Source organism: Scyliorhinus torazame, chromosome 5 (assembly GCF_047496885.1).
Source record: "Scyliorhinus torazame isolate Kashiwa2021f chromosome 5, sScyTor2.1, whole genome shotgun sequence".
NCBI lineage: Eukaryota > Metazoa > Chordata > Chondrichthyes > Carcharhiniformes > Scyliorhinidae > Scyliorhinus > Scyliorhinus torazame.
Window position 1 is genome coordinate 67,916,371 of NC_092711.1, and position 19,242 is coordinate 67,935,612.

The 19,242-nt window shown below is 50.8% G+C and overlaps 1 long non-coding RNA gene across 1 annotated transcript; it reads right to left on the reverse strand.

Moving 5' to 3' along the window:
* Positions 1–990: 990 nt before the first annotated feature.
* On the reverse strand, positions 991–18,538 carry LOC140418247 (uncharacterized). The gene is made up of 2 exons (XR_011944886.1): positions 18,400–18,538; positions 991–2,165 (listed from the first exon to the last, which is right to left on the reverse strand). It is a non-coding gene; the product is annotated as an uncharacterized lncRNA (long non-coding RNA).
* Between the last annotated feature and the right edge of the window lie 704 nt (positions 18,539–19,242).

Consider the following 19,242-nt stretch of genomic DNA (forward strand, 5'->3'; position numbering starts at 1 on the left):
AGGTCGTGTCTCATGAACTTGATCGAGTTTTCGAGGCAGTGACAAAGATGATTGACGAGGGTAGGGCAGTGGATGTTGTCTACATGGACCTCAGTAAGGGCTTTGACAAGGTCCCTCATGGCAGACTGTTACAGAAGATGAAGTCGCACAGGATCAGAGGTGAGCTGACAAGATGGATACAGAAATGGCCGGTACAGGAATTGAACCCGTGCTGCTGGCCTTGTTCTACATTACAAACCAGCTGTCTAGCCCACTGAGCTAAACCGGCCCTAATCTTTTATTGTCACAAGTATGATGTTATTGTGAAAAGCCCCTCGTCGCCAGAGTCCGGCGCCTTTTCGGGTAAGTCGGTAAGGGAATTGAACCCAAGCTGCTGGCCTTGTTCTGCATTACAAACCTGCTGTCTAGTCCACTGAGCTAGACCAGCCCATAAACCCTGGTGTCCTGGCAAATATTTATCCCTCAATCAACATCGCCAAAATCCGATCATCTGCTCATTGCCACATTGCTGTGTGTGGCATCTTGCTTTGTTGAAATTGGCTGCTGCATTTCCGACAACAGTGACCACACTTCAGAAGCTCTTTGGGACATGTTGTGGTAATGAAAGGCACTACAGAAGTGAAAGTTTTAAATTGAAGATTAATGTTTTCTGATCCTAAATTTATTTCAGCGATCCCCAACTTCCCATTTAATAAATTTGCTTTGTTTCGGACAAGAATTGTATTTTTAAATTTAGAGTACCCAATTCATTTTTTCCAATTAAGGGCAATTTAGCGTGGCCAATCCACCTACCCTGCACATCTTTGGGTTGTGGGGGTGAAACCCAAGCAAACACGGGGAGAATGTGCAAACTCCACATGGACAGTGACCCAGAGCCGGGATCAAGCCTGGGACCTCGGCATCGTGAGGCAGTGCTAACCACTGTGCCACCGTGCTGCCTTCGGATAAGAATTTTAACCAATTAAAGAAAAGGCAGAATTCTCTGGATAGTCAATTTAAAAAGTTTATTAAAAGAAAAAGTTTACTGAACAACTTGAAGACAGTGCGTTTGCAACTTCAAGGCGGTGGAGCGTAACACTCTCTGGCTTCATCTTGGACAGTAATTTCCTTGGCACTCGGCCTCGAGTCTTAAGTACTTGGCCAGCAAGGAAGACTTTCGGAACATCGATCTTTCTGCCCAAAGTGACCATTACCTCATGTCAGAGTTGGGCCTGTTGTAACATGACCATTGGTCAATTGGGCAATAGTTTAATTTACTTGAATCTCCAATTCCTGACACCACCTTAGACAGGAATACAATTGAACTGTTTCATACAGTTCCTTTATCTGATTTTGTGCAATTCCTTTTTCATTGTTTCAAATGTTGAGGCTAATCAGGGCTGGAAGGAGACACCAATAGGCTATTAAGTTGAATGATAAGCCATGATCATAATGAATGGCAGAGCAGGTGCGAAGGGCCAAATGGTCTCATCCTGCTCCTATTTTCTATATTTCTATGTAATCCCTTCCCACACTAAGAGCAGGTGAATGGCTTCTCCCCAGTGTGAACTCGCTGGTGTGTCTGCAGGTTGAATAAATCAATGAATACCTTCCCACACTGAGAGCAGGTGAATGGTCTCTTCCCGGTATGAATTCGCTCGTGTTTCCACAGGGTGGACAACTGAGTGAATCCCTTCTCACACTCGGAGCAGATGAATGGCCTCTCCCCAGTGTGACTGCGTCGGTGAATCTCCAGCTCAGATGGGAATCTGTATTCCTTCCCACAGTCCCCACATTTCCACGGTTTCTCCATGTTTTGGGTCTCATCACGTCTCTCCAGATTGGACAATTAGTGGAAGCCTTTCTAAACACAGAACATGTGCACTGTCTCTCCTCACTGTGAATGGTGTGATGTTGTTTCAGGCTGTGTAACTGGTTGAAGCTCTTTCCACAACCAGTTCACTGGAACACTCTCACTCGGGTGTGTGTTGTTTGGGTCTCGGTGCTTTTCCAGTCACGCTCACGTTTAAAATCTTTTGAAGCCGACAGATCGGACAAACGTTTCTCCTTCTCGCCAATGATATTCAGAGCCCAATGATATTCAGATCAGAAGGAATCGAGTGAGTTTGTCACATCGCGACGTGATGTTTGAGATTTCTGTCTATAATTCCTCCTCTTCCAATATCCTTTAAAAACAATTTACAAAAGTCATGAGTGAGTACTGGATAGAAATTCAGAACAGACAATTCTCGTTCCTATGGAACATTATTTCCTCTCTCGTTCTCCAAAAGCTGTAAATCTCCATCCCACACAATCTCCCTCGATTCTCACTCTGCTGTATCCAATATTCACCCTCCCAATTCTCCTGAAGGTGCTGATTCATGTTTTTTATTTTTAAATATATTTTATTGAAAATATTTTCCAAACAACAATTTTTTCCCTCTTGCAAAGCAAACGTAACAGTAAAGAAATTTTTTAACAGTACACAAATAACTAAACCCCATAATCTTTTAACATAAACTAAACTAAAACCCTCCCCCCCCCCCCCCCCCCCGCTGGGTTGCTGCTGCTGGTCATCTGTCTTCCCTCTAACGTTCCCCTAGGTAGTCGAGAAATGGCTGTCACCGCCTGGTGAACCCTTGAGCCGATCCTCCCAGGGCAAACTTTATCTGCTCCAGTTTAATGAACCCCGCCATATCGTTTACGCAGGCCTCCAGTCCGGGGGGGTTTCTCCTCCTTCCACATAGGTAGGATCCTACGCCGGGCTACTAGGGACACAAAGGCCACAACGTCGGCTCTTTCGCCTCCTGCACTCCCAGCTCATCCGCAACTCCAAATAGAGCTAGCCCCCAGCCTGGTTTGACCCGGGCCTTCACCACCTTCGAAATCACTCCCGTCACTCCCTTCCAATACCCATCCAGTGCCGGGCACGCCCAAAGCATATGTGCGTGGTTTGCCGGGCTCCCGCCGCACCTCCCACATTTGTCCTCCACTCCAAAGAACCTGCTCAATCTTGCTCCCGTTATGTGTGCTCTATGTAGCACCTTAAATTGAATCAGGCTAAGCCTGGCGCATGAGGAAGAGGAATTTACCCTGCTTAGGGCATCAGCCCACATACCCTCCTCTATCTCCTCTCCTAGTTCTTCTTCCCACTTTCCTTTTAGTTCGCCCACCAACTCCTCCCCCTCTTCCCTCATCTCTCGGTATATCTCTGACACCTTGGCCTCTCCGACCCACACCCCTGAAAGCACTCTGTCCTGAGTCCCCTGTGTCGGGAGCAGCGGAAATTCCCTCACCTGATGTCTAGTAAACGCCCTCACCTGCATATATCTCAGGAAGTTTCCCCGGGGCAACTTATACTTTTCCTCCAATGCTCCCAAGCCATGCAAAAGTCCCATCTATAAAGAAATCTCCCACCCTCCTAATTCCCAACTGGTGCCAGCTCTGAAATCCTCCATCCATTCTTCCTGGGGCGAACCTATGGTTGTTCCTAATTGGGGACCCCACCAGGGCACCCCGCACCCCTCTCTGTCGCCTCCACTGTCCCCAGATATTCAATGTTGCCGCCACCACCGGGTTCGTGGTAAACCTTTTTGGCGAGAACGGTAGCGGCGCCGTCACCAGCGCCTCTAAACCCGTCCCTTTACAGGACTTTCTCTCCAGTCTTTTCCACGCCGCTCCCTCGCCCTCCATCACCCATTTACGTATCATTGCCACATTGGCGGCCCAATAGTAATCGCCCAAGTTCGGTAGTGCCAATCCTCCTCTGTCCCTACTGCGCTGAAGGAACCCCCTCCTTACTCTCGGAACTTTCCCTGCCCACACAAAGCTCGTGATGCTCCTGTCTATTTTATTGAAAAAGGTCTTAGTGATTAGTATAGGGAGACATTGAAATACAAATAAGAACCTCGGGAGGACCATCATCTTAATTGCCTGTACCCTGCCCGCCAGCGACAGAGGCTGCATGTCCCACCTCTTGAAGTCCTCCTCCATTTGTTCTACCAACCGTGTCAGATTAAGTCTGTGCAAGGTTCCCCAGCTCCTAGCGATCTGAATCCCCAGGTATCGGAAGTTTCTTTCCACTTTCCTTAGAGGCAGGCCTTCTATCTCTCTACTCTGGTCCCCTGGATGTATCACAAATAAGTCACTCTTCCCCATGTTTAGCCTATACCCCGAGAAATCCCCGAACTCCCTCAACATTCGCATAACCTCTATCATCCCCCCGCTGGGTCCGACACGTATAACAATAGGTCATCTGCGTATAGCGAGACTCGGTGTTCTTCTCCCCCTCTAATCACCCCTCTCCATTTCCTGGAGTCTCTCAACGCCATGGCCAGAGGTTCAATTACCAACGCGAACAACAATGGAGACAGCGGGCATCCCTGTCTTGTTCCCCTATATAGTCGGAAATACCCCGATCTTTGTCGACCCGTAACTACACTTGCCGTTGGAGCCCCATAAAGAAGTTTGACCCAGCTAATAAACCCGTTCCCGAACCCAAACCTCCTTAACACTTCCCATAAATACTCCCACTCCACCCTATCAAATGCCTTCTCTGCATCCATTGCCGCCACTATCTCTGCCTCCCCCTCCACTGGGGGCATCAATATCACCCCTAATAGTCGTTGCACGTTAACATTCAGTTGTCTCCCTTTTACGAACCCTGTCTGGTCTTCGTGCACCACCCCCGGGACACAGTCCTCTATCCTCGATGCTAGTACCTTTGCCAGCAATTTGGCGTCCACGTTCAATAATGAAATAGGTCTATAGGACCCGCACTGCAACGGACCTTTATCCCTCTTCAAAATTAGCGATATCGTCGCCTCCGACATTGTCGGGGGCAAAGTCCCTCCTTCCCTAGCCTCGTTGAATGTCCTCGCCAACAACGGGGCCAACAAGTCCACATATTTTCTGTAACATTCCACCGGGAACCCGTCTGGTCCCGGAGCCTTCCCTGCTTGCATGCTTCCCAGTCCCTTAATAACTTCGTCCACCCCAATCGGTGCACCCAGGCCTACCACCTCCTGCTCCTCCACTTTCGGGAACCTCAATTGATCCAGGAACTGCCGCATCCCCTCCTCTCCCTCTGGGGGTTGAGACCTATACAGTCCCTCATAAAAGGTCTTGAACACCTCATTTATCTTTCCTGCCCTTCGCACCGTGTCTCTCCTTTCGTCTCTAATTCCTCCTATCTCCCTCGCTGCTGCCCTCTTTCGCAATTGATGCGCCAACAGGCGACTAGCCTTTTCCCCATATTCATACCTCCTCCCTGTGCCTTCCTCCACAGTACCTCCGCCTTTCTGGTGGTCAGAAGGTCAAACTCCGCCTGGAGTCGTCTCCTCTCCCTGTACAGTCCCTCCTCCGGGGTCTCTGCAAATTCCCTATCCACCCTTAAAATCTCCCCCAGTAATCTTTCCCTTTCCTTGGCCTCTGTTTTCCTTTTGTGGGCCCCAATGGAGATCAGCTCTCCTCTGACCACCGCTTTTAGTGCTTCCCATACCACTCCCACAGGGACCTCGCCGTCGTCATTGACCTCCAGGTATCTCTCAATACACCCCCGCACTCTTGCACACACTCCCTCATCCGCCATCAATCCCACATCTAATCGCCAGAGTGCTCTCTGCTCCCTTTCCTCTCCTAATTCCAGGTCCACCCAGTGTGGGGCATGGTCCGAAACCGCTATGGCTGAATACTCAGCTTCTTCCACCCTAGAGATCAACGACCTTCCCAAAACAAAAAAATCTATCCGGGAGTACACTTTATGGACATGGGAGAAGAAGGAGAACTCCCTAGCCCTAGGTCTAAGAAATCGCCATGGATCCACTCCCCCCATTTGGTCCATAAACCCCTTAAGCACCTTGGCCACTGCCGGCCTTCTTCCGGTCCTTGAGCTGGATCTATCTAGCCCCGGGTCCAGCACAGTATTAAAGTCCCCTCCTAAAATCAAGTTTCCTACCTCCAGGTCCGGTATACGCCCCAGCATCCGTCTCATAAATCCCGCATCGTCCCAGTTCGGGGCATATACATTAATCAACACGACCTCCATTCCCTCCAGCCTGCCACTCACCATTACATATCTACCTCCGCTATCTGCTACGATGTTCTTTGCTTCAAATACTACCCGTTTCCCCACCAAAATGGCCACCCCTCTGTTCTTTGCGTCTAGTCCTGAGTGGAACACCTGTCCCACCCATCCTTTCCTTTACCTAACTTGGTCTGCCACCTTTAGGTGCGTCTCTTGGAGCATAACCACGTTTGCCCTTAGTCCTTTCAAATGCGCGAGCACTCGGGCCCTTTTTATCGGTCCGTTCAGGCCTCTCACGTTCCACGTGATCAGCCTCACTAGGGGGCTACCTGCCCCCCTCCCATGTCGACTAGCCATTACCTTCTCTAGGCCAGTCCCATATCCCGCCTCCGCGCTCCCACTCGCTCCCCCAGCGTCGCATACCATCCCCGTCCACCCACTGTTTAGCCATTTCCTTTTGGATTTCCGCAGCAGCAACCCAGTTGTCCCCCCCGTCCCCCCAGATCTCTTTCTAGCGTGATTGCTCCCCCCATATTACTTCCGTAAGTCAGCTGACTTCAACTGACCCCGGCTGCTCCTGCTCACTCCTCGACCCCCCCCGTGTGGGGAACTTCCATCCGCCTTGCACCTATCTTCCCGCCATATTCTTTCTGGCGCAGGAACATCCCTTTACCTGACCCGCCTCTTGTGGCGCAGCTCCCTTTCCCCTCCCCCTCCCCTTCCTCATTCTCCATCTATGTCCCGTCTTTCCCCCCTCACCGGCGCCCACATTTCCCAATGTCTCCCCCCTTCCCAATTTACTTCTCAATTAACTTCAACCATAACATTAACAATAACATTTCCTGCAGCATCAGTCCCTCAGTTCCAATCCAATTTCTCCTCTTTGATAAAGGTCCATGCTTCCTCCGCCGTCTCGAAATAATGGTGTCTCTCCTGATACGTGGCCCATAGTCTTGCCGGCTGCAGCATCCCGAACTTCACCTTCTTTTTATGCAACACTTCCTTGGCTCGGTTAAATCTCGCCCTCCTTCTCGCCACCTCCGCACTCCAATCCTGGTACACCCGTACCACTGCATTCTCCCATCTGCTACTCCGCACCTTTTTAGCCCATCTCAGGACCTCTTCTCTATCCTTAAGGCGGTGAAATCGCACGATTATCGCCCTGGGTGATTCTCTCGCTTTTGGTCTTCTCGCCGGGATCCGATGTGCCCACTCCACCTCCAAGGGGCCCGTAGGGGCCTCAGCACCCATCAGTGAGCTCAGCATCGTACTTGCATAAGCTCCACAGTCGACTCCTTCCACACCCTCAGGGAGACCCAGTATCCGAAGGTTCTTCCTTCGCGCTCCGTTTTCTAGGGCCTCGATCCTTTCAGTACACTTTTTATGAAGTGCCTCGTGCCTCGGTGTCTTAACCGCCAGGCCCAGGATCTCGTCCTCATTATCCGTCACCTTCTGCTCCACCACGCGGAGCTCTGTCTCCTGGGTCTTTTGTGTCTCCTTGAGCCCCTCAATTGCCTGTAGCATCGGGGTCAGCACCTCCCTCTTCAGCAGCTCCACGCACCTTCTCAAAAATTCATCCTGCTCGGGCCCCCATGTCGCCTGAGCTTTCTCCGCCGCCATCTTGTGTCTTCTCCCTTTCTGTCTCTTTGGTCGACGATTCCTCGCGCTGCAGCCGCCGCCGCCGGTTTTTTCCTCCTTCGTTTGGGGGGGACTCCCTTCTCACTCACCGTACACCGAGTTGCGTCGCCCAAAAATTTCCCGTTGGGGCTCTTAAAAGAGCCCGAAGGTCCGTCGGAGCTGGAGCCGCCGAAACGTGCGGCTAGCAAGGCATCACCGCAACCGGCGTGCTGATTCATGTTGATTGACAGATCCAAGCTCAGCTCACAGCTTCCTTTTTTTTAATAAATAATATTTTATTGAAAATTTTTGGTCAACCAACACAGTACATTGTGCATCCTTTACACAACATTGTAACAATACAGATAATAATGACCTTTTTTAATTTAAACAAAAACAACAACAAATAAATAAATATTAAATAACAAAAAATAAAAACTAGCCCTAATTGGCAACTGCCTTGTCTCAGGCCACACCCCCCCCCCCCCATCCCTCCCCCCCCCCCCCCCCCCCCCCCCCCCATCCCTCCCCCCCCCCCCATCCCTCCCCCCCCCCCCCCCCCCCCCCCCCCCATCCCTCCCCCCCCCCCCCATCCCTCCCCCCCCCCCCCCCCCCCCCCCCCCCCCCCCCATCCCTCCCCCCCCCCCCCCCCCCCCCCCCCCCCCCCCCCCCCCCCATCCCTCCCCCCCCCCCCCCCCCCCCAAGTCCTGGGCCGCTGCTGCTGCCTTCTTTGTTCTCCCCCATCTATCTTTCCGCAAGATATTCGACGAACGGTTGCCACCGCCTAGTAAACCCTTGAGCCGACCCCCTTAGGACGAACTTAATCCGCTCTAACTTTATGAACCCCGCCATATCATTTATCCAGGTCTCCACCCCCGGGGCTTGGCTTCTTTCCACATTAGTAATATTCTGCGCCGGGCTACTAGGGACGCAAAGGCCAAAACATCGGCCTCTTTCGCCTCCTGCACTCCCGGCTCTTGTGCAACCCCAAATATAGCCAACCCCCAGCTTGGTTCGACCCGGACTCCTACTACTTTCGAAAGCACCTTTGTCACCCCCATCCAAAACCTCTGTAGTGCCGGGCATGACCAAAACATATGGGTATGATTCGCTGGGCTTCTCGAGCACCTCGCACACCTATCCTCCACCCCAAAAAATTTACTGAGCCGTGTTCCAGTCATATGTGCCCTGTGTAATACCTTAAACTGAATCAGGCTTAGCCTGGCGCACGAGGACGACGAGTTTACCCTGTTTAGGGCATCTGCCCACATCCCCTCCTCAATCTCCTCCCCTAGCTCTTCTTCCCATTTCCCTTTTAGTTCGTCCATCATAGTCTCCCCTTCGTCTCTCATTTCCCTATATATATCCGACACCTTACCGTCCCCCACCCATTTCTTTGAGATGACTCTGTCCTGCACCTCTTGTGTCGGGAGCTGCGGGAATTCCCTCACCTGTTGCCTCGCAAAAGCCCTCAATTGCATGTACCTGAATGCATTCCCTTGGGGCAACCCATATTTCTCGGTCAGCGCTCCCAGACTCGCAAACTTCCCATCCACAAATAGATCTTTCAATTGCGCTATACCTGCTCTTTGCCACATTCCATATCCCCCATCCATTCCCCCCGGGGCAAACCTATGGTTGTTTCTTATCGGGTCCCCCCCAGTGCTCCGGTCTTTCCCCTATGTCGTCTCCACTGTCCCCAAATCTTCAGTGTAGCTACCACCACCGGACTCGTGGTATAGTTCCTTGGTGAGAACGGCAATGGGGCTGTCACCATAGCCTGCAGGCTGGTCCCCCTACAGGACGCCCTCTCTAATCTCTTCCACGCCGCTCCTTCCTCCTCTCCCATCCACTTACTCACCATTGAAATATTAGCGGCCCAATAATACTCACTTAGGCTCGGTAGTGCCAGCCCCCCCTATCCCTACTACGCTGTAAGAATCCCTTCCTCACTCTCGGAGTCTTCCCGGCCCAAACAAAACCCATGATACTCTTTTCTATCCTTTTAAAAAAAGCCTTCGTGATCACCACCGGGAGGCACTGAAACACAAAGAGGAATCTCGGGAGGACCACCATCTTAACCGCCTGCACCCTCCCTGCCATTGACAGTGCTACCATATCCCATCTCTTGAAATCTTCCTCCATCTGTTCCACCAATCGCGTCAAATTTAGCCTGTGCAATGTGCCCCAATTCTTAGCTATCTGGATCCCTAGGTAACGAAAGTCTCTTGTTACCTTCCTCAACGGTAGGTCTTCTATTTCTCTACTCTGCTCCCCTGGATGCACCACAAACAGCTCACTCTTCCCCATGTTCAATTTATACCCTGAAAAATCCCCAAACTCCCCAAGTATCCGCATTATTTCTGGCATCCCCTCCGCTGGATCCGCCACATATAGTAGCAGATCATCCGCATATAAAGATACCCGGTGTTCTTCTCCTCCCCTAAGTATTCCCCTCCATCTCTTGGAACCTCTCAGCGCTATCGCCAGGGGCTCAATCGCCAGTGCAAACAGTAATGGGGACAGAGGACATCCCTGCCTTGTCCCTCTATGGAGCCGAAAATATGCCGATCCCCGTCCATTCGTGACCACACTCGCCACTGGGGCCCTATACAACAGCTGCACCCATCTAACATACCCCTCTCCGAACCCAAATCTCCTCAACACCTCCCACAGATAATCCCACTCCACTCTATCAAATGCTTTCTCGGCATCCATTGCCACTACTATCTCCGTTTCACCCTCTGGTGGGGCCATCATCATTACCCCTAACAACCTCCGTATGTTCGTGTTCAGCTGTCTCCCCTTCACAAATCCAGTTTGGTCCTCATGAACCACCCCCGGGACACATTCCTCTATTCTCATTGCCATTACCTTGGCCAGGACCTTGGCATCTACATTGAGGAGGGAGATTGGTCTGTAGGACCCGCATTGTAGCGGATCCTTTTCCTTCTTTAAAAGAAGCGATATCGTTGCTTCTGACATAGTCGGGGGCAGTTGTCCCCTTTCCTTTGCCTCGTTAAAGGTCCTCGTCAGTAGCGGGGCGAGCAAGTCCGAATATTTTCTGTAAAATTCAACTGGGAATCCGTCCGGTCCAGGGGCCTTTCCCGTCTGCATGTTCCTAATTCCTTTCACCACTTCTTCTACCGTGATCTGTGCTCCCAATCCCATCCTTTCCTGCTCTTCCACCTTGGGAATTTCCAGCCGATCCAAAAACTCCCTGCGCCTTCCTCCATTGTGCCTCTGCAGTGCCTGTAGTCAGCAAGTCAAATTCCACATGCAGCCTTTGCCTTTCCCTATACAGTCCCTCCTCCAGTGCTTCCGCATACTGTCTGTCCACCCTCAAAAGTTCTTGCAGCAACCGCTCCCGTTCCTTACTCTCCTGCTTCCCTTTATGTGTCCTTATTGATATCAGCTCCCCCCTAACCACCGCCTTCAACGCCTCCCAGACCACTCCCACCTGAACCTCCCCATTGTCATTGAGTTCCAAGTACTTTTCAATGCATCCCCTCACCCTTAAGCACACCCGCTCATCCGCCATTAGTCCCATGTCCATTCTCCAGGGTGGACGCCCTCTTGTTTCCTCCCCTATCTCCAAGTCTACCCAGTGTGGGGCATGATCCGAAATGGCGAGAGCCGTATATTCCGTTCCCCTCACCCTCGGGATCAATGCCCTACCCAACACAAAAAAGTCTATGCGTGAATAGACTTTATGGACATAGGAGAAAAACGAGAACTCCTTACTCCTAGGTCTACTGAATCTCCACGGGTCCACCCCTCCCATCTGCTCCATAAAATCCTTAAGCACCTTGGCTGCTGCCGGCCTCCTACCAGTCCTGGACTTCGACCTATCCAGCCTTGGTTCCAACACCGTGTTAAAGTCTCCCCCATTATCAGCTTTCCGGTCTCTAGGTCTGGGATGCGTCCTAGCATTCGCCTCATAAAATTGGCATCGTCCCAATTCGGGGCATACACGTTTACCAACACCACCATCTCTCCCTGTAATTTGCCACTCACCATCACGTATCTGCCCCCGTTATCCGCCACTATAGTCTTTGCCTCGAACATTACCCGCTTCCCCACTAATATAGCCACCCCCCTGTTTTTCGCATCCAGCCCCGAATGGAACACCTGCCCTACCCATCCTTTGCGCAACCTAACCTGATCTATCAGTTTCAGGTGCGTTTCCTGTAACATGACCACATCTGCTTTAAGTTTCTTAAGGTGTGCGAGTACTCGTGCCCTCTTTATCGGCCCGTTAAGCCCCCTCACGTTCCACGTGATCAGCCGAGTTGGGGGGCTTCCCACCACCCCCCCCTTGCCGGTTAGCCATCATCTTTTTCCAGCTTCTCGCCCAGTTCCCACGCAGCTGTATTTCTCCCAGACGGTGCCCCCCCGCCCATCCTTTCCCGTACCCACTCCCCCCTTTCCCCAGCAGCAGCAACCCAGTAATTCCCCCCTCCCCCCCCCCCCCCGCTAGACCCCCCGCTAGCGTAATTACTCCCCCCATGTTGCTCCCAGAAGTCAGCAAACTCTGGCTGACCTCGGCTTCCCCCCGTGATCACGGCTCGCCCCGTGCGGCGCCCCCTCCTTCCTGCTTCTCTATTCCCGCCATAATTATCATAGCGCGGGAACCAAGCCCGCGCCTCTCCCTCGGCCCCGCCTCCCATGGCCAACGCCCCATCTCCTCTCCCTCCCCACCTCCCCCCATCACCACCTGTGGGAGAAAGAAAAGGTACCATACCGCAGGATTAATCATACAATCCCTCTTCGCCCCCCCCCCACTCGTCCCACCACTTTGTCCAAACGTTCATTTTCGTAGTCCAATCATTCCAATTTTTCTTCTACAATAAAAGTCCACGCTTCATCCGCCGTCTCAAAGTAGTGGTGCCTCCCTTGATATGTGACCCACAGTCTTGCCGGTTGCAGCATTCCAAATTTTATCTTTTTTTTGTGAAGTACCGCTTTGGCCCGATTAAAGCTCGCCCTCCTTCTCGCCACCTCCGCACTCCAATCTTGATAGACGCGGATCACCGCGTTCTCCCATTTACTACACCGAGTTTTCTTCGCCCATCTAAGGACCATTTTTCTATCCTTAAAACGGAGAAATCTCACCACTATGGCTCTGGGAGCTTCTCCTGCTCTCGATCCTCGCACCATAACTCGGTATGCTCCCTCCACCTCCAACGGACCCGTCGGGGCCTCCACTCCCATTAACGAGTGCAGCATCGTGCTCACATATGCCCCGACGTCCGCCCCCTCCACACCTTCAGGAAGGCCAAGAATCCTCAAGTTGTTCCTCCTTGCGTTGTTTTCCAGTGCCTCCAACCTCTCCACAGATCGTTTCTGGTGTGCCTCCTGCATCTCCGACTTCACCACCAGGCCCTGTATATCGTTTTCATTCTCTGCTGCTTTCGCCTTCACGACCCGAAGCTCCTGCTCCTGGGTCTTTTGTTCCTCTTTCAGCCCTTCAATCGCCTTTAATATCGGGGCCAACAACTCTTTCTTCATTTCCTTTTTTATCTCCTCCACGCAGCGTTTCAAAAACTCTTGTTGTTCAGGGCCCCATATGAAACTGCCACCTTCCGACGCCATCTTGGTTTTTAGCTCACTGCTTCCTGACCAGGACACAGAGATTAGAATGGGAGCAAGGGTAGGCCATTCGGCCCACCGAGTCTGCTCCACTATTCAATGCGATCCTTGGTCACTCTACTTCAGCACATTTTCCCACATGATCCCCATATCTCTTAATATCTTCAATATCTAGAAACATATCAATATTTGTCTTGAACATACCTGATGACTGAGGCTCCACATTTCTCTGAGGTAGAGAATTCCAAAGCTTCACCACATCCTCGAATGAAGAAATCCCTCCTCATCTCAGCTTCCTCTCTATTTTCCTACCTGTTCCCCATAACCCTTAACTCCATTGTCAATAAAATATCGGTCAAACTTGTGCTTCAATATATTCAATGACCCCCAGATACAACTGGTCCCTGTGGAAGAGAAATCCAAAGACTCACAACCCTTTGAGGAAGAGATGACTGGAAATCCATAACGTAGCTACAGTCTTTTATTACAAGACGAGAAATAATAATACATTTACTTTATTACAGAACGGTAAATAATATATCTAATCTGTACCACGTAACAACACTAGACATTTCTCTGTCCATTATTAATTTAATTGCCCTGAAATGTCAGCCATCTCCTGGGGAACCCACCCCTTTAATTGTGAACATTAGGAAAGAGACAAGCCGTTTTTGAAATAAATTTAGAGCAACCAATTGTTTTTTTTGTAATTAAGGTGCAATTTAGCGTGGCCAATCCACCTACCTTGCACATCTTTGGGTGGCGGAGGTGACACCCACGCAGACACGGGAGAATGTGCAAACTCCACATGGACAGTGACCTGGGGCCGGGATCGAACCCGGGTCCTTAGCGCCACGAGGCAGCAGTGCTAACCACTGTGCCATAGAACATAGAACATAGAAAATACAGCACAGAACAGGCCCTTCGGCCCACGATGTTGTGCCGAACCTTTGTCCTAGATTAATCATAGATTATCATTGAATTTACAGTGCAGAAGGAGGCCATTCGGCCCTTTGAGTCTGCACCAGCTCTCGGAAAGAGCACCCTACCCAAACTCAACACCTCCACCCAACACTAAGGGCAATTTTGGACATTAAGGGCAATTTATCATTGGCCAATTCACCTAACCCGCACATCTTTGGACTGTGGGAGGAAACCGGAGCACCCGGAGGAAACCCACGCAGACACGGGGAGGACGTGCAGACTCCGCACAGACAATGACCCTTTTAGTCAGTCAAATAAATGCATAAACCTGTTAAGGAGATCGGTGGGAGTAGTTGGAAACACTTTGTGGAGCCGCGAATCATGTAATTTTTTTTCCCCCAATAAAGGGGCAATTTAGCGTGGTTCCAGGCTGGGCTCAAATCATCAATGAGAACTCTGATCTCTGGCACGGAAGGAAACCCTGGCAGGTGGGCGGGGAGAATTCACAAACACCCACTGGAGGCCCCAAACCCCCAATAAGACCCATTGGTTTTATTGTCAGTCTGCAGACAGGAGCTGGAGAACTGAACCCAGGCAGAGGGAGCGAGAAAACTGGGAGCGGAGGAAAGAAATGGTGCAGATGGTGAGATGGGTTTGGATTTCAGCCCAGGGAGGAGGTAGAGTGTGTGGGACAGGGATTTACAGCTTTGGGGGAACAAGAGAGGGAAAAATGTTCCAGAAAAACGAGAATTGTCTGTTCTAAATTTCTATCCTCGACTGACAGTGATGACTTTTGTTTGTTTTAATTACAAAAAAAATAAATTTAAAGTACTCAATTCTTTTTTTCCAATTAAAGAGTAATTTTAGCGTGGCCAATTCACCTACCCGGCACATCTTTTTGGATCGTGGGGGCCAGATCCACGCAGACACGGGGAGAAGGTGCAAATTACATTTGGACAGTGACCCGGGGCCGGGATCAAACCCGAGTCCTCGGCTAACGACTGAGCCACCATACCTGCCCCTAGTGAAGACTTTTGTAAACTCCTTTTACAGGATATTACAAGGGGAGGATTTACAGACGGAAAATCAAATCAAATTTCACATCAAGATTTCACAGAGTCACTCTATTCAGGACCTGAATATCAGTGGCCTGTGAATGTGGAAGAAGAAATGTTTGTCTGTTCTCTCTGTCGGAAAAGATTTTGAAGATCAGTGTGACTGAAAAACCCTGATACACACACAGTCGACTCGAGTGAGAGTGTTCCAGTGAACTGACTGTGGAAAGAGCTTTAACCAGTTACACAGTCTGAAAAAACATCACCCAATTCAGAGCGGGGACAGACTGTACACATGCTCTCTGTGGGGACAAGACATAAACTGATCGTCAACGTGGAGGGACAAGGAAATGAAATGAAAATCGCTTATTGTCACAAGTAGGCTTCAATGAAGTTACTGTGAAAAGCCCCTAGTCGCCACATTGCGGCGCCTGTTCGGGGAGACTGTTACGGGAATTGAACCGTGCTGCTGGCCTGCCTTGGTCTGCTTTCAAAGCCAGCGATTTAGCCCTGTGCTAAACAGTCCCAGGACACCTACAGCATGCTGTAACTGTGGAATTGAGGGGACTGTGGGAAGGGATTCAAGTCCCTATGTGAGCTGGGAACTCATCGCCGCAGTCACACCAGCGACAGACCATTCACCTGTTCTGAGTGTGGGAAGGGACTCACTCAGTTATCCAAATGAGGATGTGGGAGCTGAGCTGGCGAGGAAGCGAGCGGCCTTTAATCAGGTGCAGGATGTTCTGTGTAAGAAAGGAGTTTGATTCGGGGGGTATGCCCGGCAAAGCTGCGGCACACATATGAGTCCAAAGACTTCCATTTCGAGACTATGGAGGAGGTGAATATTGTAAAGCATGGACTGGGGTCCAGATATCTGTATTGGACAAGATCTATGTTTCCTGTGGGGTGGGATGGGTGTTGTGAATTTTTAGAAAATCTGTTTTCTGTGTGGAGATGAAGGAAGCGCAAGGTAGAGATATGGGGGAGTCAGCTGGTGAATAGGAGTGAGATGGGGGAGTGGGGGGGTGAAGCTGCAGCCGGTGAACCAGTTTTGGCTGGTTCAACAAGCTTAGCTTCTGGGCTGGAGCCTGGGGGATGGGTTTGGATCTTGGGTTTGGTTTCAATTTGTGTGTCTCGGTGGGGCGTTGGTGGGAAATGGGGGGGAGACGTGTTAGCTCGCTGATGATGATTATGGAACTGTATTTGTTTCACTCCGAGGGTGTGTGTGTGGCGGCCATCTTGGGTGGACCCTATGCCTGTACTTTTTCAAGATTTGCTGGATAGTCCCTCACAGTGGAAATGGCTGTTCCGTGATGGAGAGTGAGGGGGGGCAGGGGTGGGGGGGGGGGGGGGGGGTCGGACCCCTGATTCGGGGCTGGTAACCTGGAACATAAGGGGATTGGGTGGGCCAGTGAAGGTCGAGGGCTTTCGCTCATCTGAAGATCCTAAATGCTGGTGTGGTGTTTTTGCTGGAGATTCACTTGCGGATTAGAGATCAGGCCAGACTGCGGAGGGGTGAGCCAAGTGTTTCACTCAGGCTTTGACAGAAGGGCTCGATGTGCTGCAATTCTAATCAATAAGCAGGTCCTTCTTTCGGTCGCTCGGATCATTGCGGACACTAATGGGAAATACGTGGTGGTCAGTGGGTCATTGGCGGGTAGATTAGTGGAGCTGGTGAATGTCTATGCCCCTAACTGGGACGATGTGGCACATGTAGAAAAATTGTTAGGATCCATCCCAGACCTGGATACACATCAATTGATTCTTGGAGAAAACTTCAATTATGTACTGGATCCTAAAATGGACTGGTCTAAGCTGATTCAACCACGACAAAAAGAAAAATAGAGTGAAATCTGGACAGACTACCCGGCAATGACCCAGGCACCGGAAACGACAACAGCAAACCCGGCAACAGATAAAGAAATTTGTTCCCATCTGCAGATGATAAATCTGATTTAAGATTGTGAGCAAGATCTACAGGGGAGATATAAGGAAGAAATTTTACACAGTGAGTGGTAATGATCTGAACTCAATGCTTACACACAAATCTTGATAATCTCCAGATCCTGATAGAACATACAGTGCAGGAGGAGGCCATTTGGCCCATCGAGTCTGCACCGACCCACTTAAGCCCTTATTTCCACCCTATCCCCGTAACCCAATAACCCCTCCTAATCTTTCTGGTCACTGAGGGCAATTTATCATGGCCAATCCACCTAACCTGCACGTCTTTGGACTGTGGGAGGAAACCTGAGCACCAGGAGGAAACGCAAGCAGACACGGGTAGAACGTGCAGACTCCGCATAGACAGTGGCCCAACGGGGAATTGAACCTGGGACCCTGGCGCTGTGAAGCCACAATGCTATCCACTTGTTCTACAGTGCTGCCTGATAACCCGACTGGAGCTGTCAGAATCTGATGTGAGGATTGGTTGTGAGTTTCCTGCCTGCGAAACCCTTTCTAAACTCCTGTGAAAGAAGTTTATAAAGGCATCACTGTCAGTCCAGAAATAAAATTCAGGAAAGATAACCATTTCTCCTGGTTTAAATTTGCTGTGTGTAAATCCTCCCCTACTAATCCCCTGTAAAAGGAGTTTCCAAAATTAATCACTGTCAGACCAGAATAGAAATCAACGACATTCTCCCCTCCTGCTCCCTGGTCGAGGATGACCACTCACACCCCCGCTGCACATTGACCCTCATCGACATCAGCAGTCCCCTGATTTGAGGGTGATGTTGACTCAGGATTGCAAGTTTCTGCCCTGGGTCTTCATGTGACTGAACAGAGCCGCAGATCTTTGTACACATGGGGCAGGGCGTCCAATGAGACAGTGAAATCTGGAAAGCAGGTTTTCTTCCTTTTCTTTCCATCTCTGCCACCGCTTTGCATCATCTATAAGACATTGGGACTCTAAGAGTAATCCAGTTTGATGGACAAGTTGTCTCCATTCTGAACAATGGGGAACAAGCTCCTCCCACTGATTGAAACATCGCCCCGACAAAGATGACAAACGCGCATGCGCGCTGATGCACATCCAATAAAGATGGCGGCCGGTATTCCGAGCCAAACATGAGGAGCTGCAGCTCCGCTCGGTACAAACTGGGTCCCGTAAACTTTTCCGAGGTTTGCGATTGCAACAACTTTACACAACATGTCTGCCCACTGCCAAGATCTCTCGCTCCTTCCATATTGTTGAACGCCTCTTACCAATTTCGGATGTGAAGACACAGCCCTTCTCGATTGCCATTACCCACACTGCGCATGCTTGAAACACAGTGGACCCGCCCCTCATTCACTCCGATTGGTGGGAGGACCAGCCGCCTTCATTCGGTCATCCAGGCCCGCCCCCTCTCCCCATTGGTCCAGAGCTGCCGCCAATCAATCCCCGGGAATTGTAGTTTGGAGCATGCGCGGTACAACTGCTGTAGTTGGACACCTGTGCGCAGGCGCAGGGATGGAGTTTGGAGCATGCGCAGTTCCAGTGTTGTCCTCGAGGAGAGAGTCCTTTGTCCTGGAGAAGCGGAGTCAGCGTCAGGCGGTGAGAGGGAGGATTTGGAAATACTTTGTGGATCCGCAAACCCTTCACAATTGGTAGCTCCCTAGTTTGCAGCTGCGTGGCTTCTCCCCCCAGGTTAACGGGCACCATCCTGCTTCAGACACTGGAGGATGGTTCACAGCAGAGGATGGGGGAGGGGGACAAGAAATAAGAGCTTACACTTTGCACTCAAATCAATGAGGACTCTTATCTCTGGCAAGGAAGGAAACCCTGGCAGGTGGGTGGGGAGGATTCACAAACACCCGCTGGAGGCCCCAAATCCTCAATAAGACCCATTGGTTTTATTGTCAGTCTGCAGATAGGAGCTGGAGAACCCAGGCAGAGGAGAGGGAGGGAGAAAACTGGGAGTGGAGGAAAGAAATGGTGCAGATGGTGAGATGGGTTTGGATTTCAGCCCAGGGAGGAGGGAGACTGTGTGGGACGGGGATTTACAGCTTTGGGGGAACAAGAGAGGAAAAAATGTTCCAGAGAAACGAGAATTGTCTCTTCAAAAT